Genomic DNA, 7,747 nt, shown 5'->3' with positions numbered 1-7,747 from the left:
TTTCACATCGGAGCATTTCATGTGTTCCCGGTGACGTCACTGGCACTGATGGGCACTCTACAGCCGTTTTACAGGCTAGGGCAGCACTAAAGCTCGCCCATTAGTGCCGGGGACGTCATCGGGCTCACTGCTGGGCGGAAGCCTCCGTCTAGCAGTGCCTATGGAGAGGCTAGTATGTTTCCCTGCACAATTCAGTGCAAGGCAAAGGAAAGCATCGGAGCATGAAATGCTCCACTGCTCATATCAGGGGGGGCTGCATGGGTGAAACTGGGAATGTCTGGGGTTCAGCTCTGAACCTGGACAATCCCTTTAAGACTCCGGCTCTGTCTTCCTTCTCAGGTTTATAGGGGCCACGGTGACTGGTTAATAGATTGATTGATCATTACCGATTCATTACCCTGTCTGTCTAGTTGTGCTGCCGTCCAGGAAACTATTATTACGGGGATACCAATTACTGTTTTGTGATACTTAATTCTAAATATTTATTGTAATCGGTTTTGCTCTTTTTTTTTGTTACATTAAATCAAAATATACTTAAATATTGCTTTATTATAAATCTATTCCCAAATACCTTTCATTAGTTATAATGGCTGGCTTTATCAAGGGAGCAATCATCAGGAGAAATAAAATGGGCGCCGTCCTATTAGTACACACAAAACCTGTCCTAATCACAGGAGGACGAGTTACTTCAGAGCACTGAGCTAACAAGCTGCCTCATCCTCAATACATACATAAATCTGATAAGATCTTCAGCTGAATCTCTGTGGGAATGGAGTTCATGAGGAGACATGAAGTACAGAGAGGAAAGACTGTGGTAAAGTGGGGCTGTAGTAATGGAGACTGAAAACAAGGGCTGCTCATTGGCCAGACCGACACCCCCTCTCTGTACTTCATGTCTCCTCATAAACTCCATTCCTATAGAGGTTCAGCTGAAGATCATATTTGTATTCAGGATCATAATCCGTGACAAGCAGATAGGAGGATGAGGCAGCTCTTTACCTCAGTGTTGTGAAATAACTTGTCCGCCTGTGTGATAAGGACAGGTTTTGTGTGAACTAATAGGACGGTAGCCATGTTATTTCCCCTGATGATCGCTCCTCAGACAAAACAAGCCATTATAACTAACAAAAGGTATTTGGGAATATATTTATAATAAACTAATATGTAAGTATTTTCTTAATTCTCGAAGAACCCCTTTAACTTTGATAAAATATTTTATAAAACTGTAAAAATTTTCTGTTAACTTTAGTAAAGAAATTATTTCACAGGTATATGGTGGGAACCCAAGACCTTTCATATAGAAGGCAGAAGCCTTACCCACTACTGCAAGATTTTCTGTGTATAAATAGTAATACTGTTGTCTCCACAGGCAAAATATTAAAAAAAACAACGGAATACTTAGTAGCTACCAGGCTCCGACAATTCTATTCAAACTGCAGACTCTTTCTATACAGCAGTGAGTGAGGCTATTCCACAGGTCTAGGCTTCAGTCCCCAGTACATATACTTTAATTTTCCGCCTTCCTTTTATGGTAAAAAAATATTTTTTATATTGTTTACTAACAAGTAATGAAGCAAAAACAATTACAGAAACTGCATTTTTGTACCATAATGTATTTGTCGCCCTATAAGACACACCTAGGAGTTAGAGGAGGAAAATAAGAAAAAAAAATAGTTCAGACCTCAGCTCAGACCACCGTTAATCAGACCTCAGACCACCGTTAATCAGACCTCAGACCACCGTTAATCAGACCTTGGATCAGACCACCACCGTTAATGAGACCTCAGCCCAGACCACCAACGTTAATCAGACCCCCAATGTTAATGAGACCTTGGATCAGACCCCCAATGTTAATGAGACCTTGGATCAGACCCCCAATGTTAATGAGACCTTGGATCAGACCCCCAATGTTAATGAGACCTTGGATCAGACCCCCAATGTTAATGAGACCTCAGCTCAGACCCCCAATGTTAATGAGACCTTGGATCAGACCCCCAATGTTAATGAGACCTTGGATCAGACCCCCAATGTTAATGAGACCTCGGATCAGACCCCCAATGTTAATGAGACCTCAGCTCAGACCCCCAATGTTAATGAGACCTCAGCTCAGACCCCCAATGTTAATGAGACCTCAGCTCAGACCCCCAATGTTAATGAGACCTCAGCTCAGACCCCCAACGTTAATCAGACCCCCAATGCTAATCAGACCTCAGATCAGACCCCCAATGTTAAAAGTGGAAGGAAGTTATCTTACTGATGTGTATGGCAAAAAGGCCTGAGGCAAAAAATTAAAATAAATGTATGACTGTTATGGGGGACGGGGGGGGACGGTAGGTCACATGGTCTGTCTGTAACGTTTCCCAAAATTCCTGTCTGTCGAGGTGTTAACAATTGTCTAGGAAAGCTGGGTCAAACCAACATGGCCGCCACTGTGGCTTGGCCACCATTCCCAGAAGCCTGAACGTCACATCGGCCTAACTGGATCTATAACCCCCATAGGATCTATACTGGCAGTCATACTGGTCACTCAGCTTTCCCTATTGCAGACTACAGGCTGTCTTAAAGGGACTTAGTGTCAAAAATAAATGTAAACTTACCATAATTTCCTGAGGCATCCATCTTGTCACCTCATACGTCAGAGCAGACAGATCTCTGACCGCAGCCCGTTCTGCCCCATTGAGAATGAATGGGTCCGCACCGGTTCCCGATTTTGCGGAACGGATGCGGACGTGTGAATGGACCCTTAGTCTTTGCTTCACATTTACTGCGACCGCCCTCATGGATCGGTGCAGCATCTAATGGAGGCCCCGCTGTCCAACCAATAGGAGCTCAGCTTTCATTTACTAATCTGCTCTGAGAAAATGTAAGCAGAATTCTGATTGGTTGCTATGGATGGCAAGGCTAGATGAATAAAAGGGCAGTTAGAATGGCTCATAGCAACCAATCAGATTCTAGATAACATTTAAAAATTGCTTGCTACAAATATAAGGAGTGATTTGATTGGCGGCTTTGAGCAGTGAATCTAGTCCTATCCTGTGTGATACTGTCTGCTGAGCTGTGTATCTAATCCTATCCTGTGTGATACTGTCTGCTGAGCTGTGTATCTAATCCTGTCCTGTGTGATACTGTCTGCTGAGCTGTGTATCTAATCCTATCAGGTGTGATACTGTCTGCTGTGCTGTGTATCTAATCCTATCCTGTGTGATACTGTCTGCTGAGCTGTGTATCTAATCCTGTTCTGTGTGATACTGTCTGCTGAGCTGTGTATCTAATCCTATCCTGTGTGATACTGTCTGCTGAGCTGTGTATCTAATCCTGTTCTGTGTGATACTGTCTGCTGAGCTGTGTATCTAATCCTATCCTGTGTGATACTGTCTGCTATCTGTGTATCTAATCCTATCCTGTGTGATACAGTCTGCTGAGCTGTATATCTAATCCTATCCTGTGTGATACTATCTGCTGTGCTGTGTATCTAATCCTATCCTGTGTGATACTGTCTGCTGAGCTGTGTATCTAATCCTATCCTGTGTGATACTGTCTGCTGAGCTGTGTATCTAATCCTATCATGTGCGATACTGTCTGCTGAGCTGTGTATCTAATCCTATCCTGTGTGATACTGTCTGCTGTGCTGTGTATCTAATCCTATCCTGTGTGATACTCCCTGCTGAGCTGTGTATCTAATCCTATCCTGTGTGATACTGTCTGTTGAGCTGTGTATCTAATCCTATCCTGTGAGATACTGCCTGCTGAGCTGTGTATCTAATCCTATCCTGTGTGATACTGCCTGCTGAGCTGTGTATCTAATCCTATCCTGTGTGATACGGTCTGTTTGTGGTGCTGCGGCGTCCCGTCCTGTGAGCAGGTGCAGGACATAGTGGGGTCCGGTCGATTCTCTTGTTACCGACCCTCCATAAATGAAGATATTTCTATTCGGGCTGCGGCCGGGCCTTTTCTGGTCGGTGTCGCAGATAATGGCGCCTGTCATCAGTGCTCGCTGTCCATTGGGGGCGCTCCTGAACAGTAACGGGTGAACGCTCTAGTGAGGCGCCCGATGCCTCCAGCCCCCTTACAGCAGACTATACCATAGTTTTGCATTCGCCTATCTGATCTACTGTTCTGCCCCTTTAAGAGCTCCGGACTCCCTCAGCCACAACACGTTCTCGGCGCTGGATCCGCACCTGCGGCCGAGGACTTGCGCAATGACTAAACCGAAAATAGATAAACGGATCAAGTGACGGCGAAACGAGGAAGCGAGATCGTGCGGGGAGAAGTTGCGGCTTCGTGCAGGCGCTGGTATCACAACCTCCTTATCAGCATGGTATGGAGGTGGTAGCAGAAAAAGACCTGGAGGATGGCGGCGTAAACTTCCAACGCAATCAGATTTACGACATTGGTTGACATCATGGTCACATGACGTCCGAGACCTGTACAGCTGTGAGCGGTCGGATCCGCTGCGGTTAATGGCGGCGGGCCTGTGCGGGAATGACGCCGCTGCCGGGAGCGGTGACTTCAGACACACCGCATTCCCTCTGCATGATAATAATGGCGCAGCACCAGACGCCGCTGCAAGGGCATCCTATCCGTCCTTGTCCTGATGCCGAGCGCTGATTAAACCCGATAAGTAATCCGAGGACGCGGCTAATGAACAGATATCGAGCGGGCGGCTCGCAACTGCTCATCAGCCCGCAACGATGACACACATTTCCCTGGCAGCAAGGACGCTGCTGGGTATTAACCCCTTCCGTCTCCAAGTGGAACATTTATATATATATTTTTTTTTCAAAGCACCACTCCAGGCAGAACAGTGATTGGTGCACAGACCAAAAAGAGGGCGGAGCATGACAAAGGGATTTAAAGGGAATGTCCTGTATTAGAAAAACATGGCAGATTTTTATTTTAATCTATGGCTTGCATCTGGTATTACATCACAGCTCCATTGAAGTAGTAAGCTGCAGTACCACACACAACCTGTGGAGAAGGGTGGCACAATTTTTTCTAATCCAAAAGAATCCCTTTAAATCCGTCGTGCTCCGCCCCCTTAGGTCACACACTAGGTATTACAAACATGAGGGCCCCACAGTGTGCCAGTATAAGCAATCATACCCCTCCTTCTGGACCCTCGTAGAAAAGAATGGGGTCACCCTACAACTGTGTCCCCCTCACCTTTTGGGCAGCTGAATGTATTACAGGGGTTCATCTAAATTAGGGTGCACCCTCCTTACCCGAGTGCAACCCCTGGAAAATAATTTACAAAAAGTTGCAGGTGATGTTTTACGACTCTTGTGCTGCCATAGTGTGGACTCCCATCATTCCCCTCTATCGGCCCCCCACCATGCTATAACACGGTTGGGACTGGACCAAACACTACAGTCTGCCCCCTCCCCAGTCTGAACAGTGGCAAAATGGTGACTAGACGAGACTGTACACGCCCCTCCCCCATGTTTCTGGTGGATGCGTCCATTGATCCCGGCCTTCTGTAATCCATGGACGCCCCAGGACGTTACGACCGCCAATCAGTGACCCCAGCACGTGTCGGGAGGAGGGGGCACAATAATAACCGAGGCAGGAATGAGTTAAAGATAAAGGACGGTCAGATGGCCTGAGGTGAGCGATACAACACCCCAAGAAGCTGACCTCTGCAATACTGAATCCTATACACCTACACAACACTACAGCGCCATCTACTGACCGGCAGCATTACAGCAGTTCTATCCTTGTACATAGGAGCAGTATTATAGTAATTATATTCTTGTACATAGGAGCAGTATTATAGTAGTTATATTCTTGTACATAGGAGGCAGTATTATAGTAGTTATATTCTTGTACATAGGAGGCAGTATTATAGTAGTTATATTCTTGTACATAGGAGGCAGTATTATAGTAGTTATATTCTTGTACATAGGAGCAGTATTATAGTAGTTATATTCCTGTACATAGGAGGCAGTATTATAGTAGTTATATTCTTGTACATAGGAGCAGTATTATAGTAGTTATATTCTTGTACATAGGAGCAGTATTATAGTAGTTATATTCTTGTACATAGGAGGCAGTATTATAGTAGTTATATTCTTGTACATAGGAGGCAGTATTATAGTAGTTATATTCTTGTACATAGGAGGCAGTATTATAGTAGTTATATTCTTGTACATAGGAGCAGTATTATAGTAGTTATATTCTTGTACATAGGAGGCAGTATTATAGTAGTTATATCCTTGTACATAGGAGCAGTATTATAGTAATTATATTCTTGTACATAGGAGCAGTATTATAGTAGTTATATTCTTGTACATAGGAGCAGTATTATAGCAGTTATATTCTTGTACATAGGAGCAGTATAATAGCAGTTATATTCTTGTACATAGGAGCAGTATTATAGTAATTATATTCTTGTACATAGGAGGCAGTATTATAGTAGTTATATTCTTGTACATAGTAGCAGTATTATAGTAGTTATATCCTTGTACATAGGAGCAGTATTATAGTAATTATATTCTTGTACATAGGGAGCAGTATTATAGTAGTTATATTCTTGTACATAGGAGCAGTATTATAGTAGTTATATTCCTGTACATAGGAGCAGTATTATAGTAGTTATATTCTTGTACATAGGAGCAGTATTATAGTAGTTATATTCTTGTACATTAGTACAATTAAAGGGTAACTCATGTTTTCATCCAAAAGAATCTATTTTAGCATATGTTACTGCTGCAGCAGCATTATGCATAAAGCAATCTTTAGTTTCTTCACATACCACTGTTTTCCTTTAGTTACGGCTGTTTAAACATTTACAATATGATGACCTGCTCAAGATGGCTCCTCTGCCAGTTCTGAGGCCAAAACTGCTTTCCCTCACTTCCCATACACACTTGCTGTAGCCAGCCAATCAGATTGGATTACTGGGAGACACGCCTCCACACTCAGAAGCCGACTGCAGTGTGAAGGACCGCCCCTCCGTCTTCTTAGGGCTCTTTCACACTTGCGTTGTTCTTTTCTTCCGGCATAGAGTTCCGTCGTCGGGGCTCTATGCCGGAAGAATCCTGATCAGGATTATCCTAATGCATTCTGAATGGAGAGAAATCCGTTCAGGATGCATCAGGACGTCTTCAGTTCCGGAACGGAATGTTTTTTGGCCGAAGAAAATACCGCAGCATGCTGCGTTTTTTTCTCCGGCCAAAAATCTGGAACACTTGCCGCAAGGCCGGATCCGGAATTGATGCCCATTGAAAGGCATTGATCCGGATCCGGCCTTAAGCTAAACGTCGTTTCGGCGCATTGCCGGATCCGACATTTAGCTTTTTCTGAATGGTTACCATGGCTGCCGGGACGCTAAAGTCCTGGCAGCCATGGTAAAGTGTAGCGGGGAGCAGTTTACTTACCGTCCGTGCGGCTCCCCGGGCGCTTCAGAGTGACGTCAGGGCGCCCCAAGCGCATGGATCATGTGATCGCATTGGACACGTCATCCATGCGCATGGGGCGCTCTGACGTCACTCTGGAGCGCCCCGGGAGCCGCACGGACGGCAAGTATACTGCTCCCCTGCTCCCCACTACTACTATGGCAGTCAGGACTTTAATAGCGTCCTGGCTGCCATAGTAACACTGAAAGCATTTTGAAGACGGATCCGTCTTCAAATGCTTTCAATACACTTGCGTTTTTCCGGATCCGGAGTGTAATTCCGGCAAGTGGAGTACACGCCGGATCCGGACAACGCAAGTGTGAAAGAGGCCTTAGCCGGAGACAGACAAGCCC

Source organism: Bufo bufo, chromosome 8 (assembly GCF_905171765.1).
Source record: "Bufo bufo chromosome 8, aBufBuf1.1, whole genome shotgun sequence".
Lineage (NCBI taxonomy): Eukaryota > Metazoa > Chordata > Amphibia > Anura > Bufonidae > Bufo > Bufo bufo.
The sequence above is the reverse complement of the archived record's forward strand: the minus strand, read 5'-3'. Positions refer to the sequence as shown.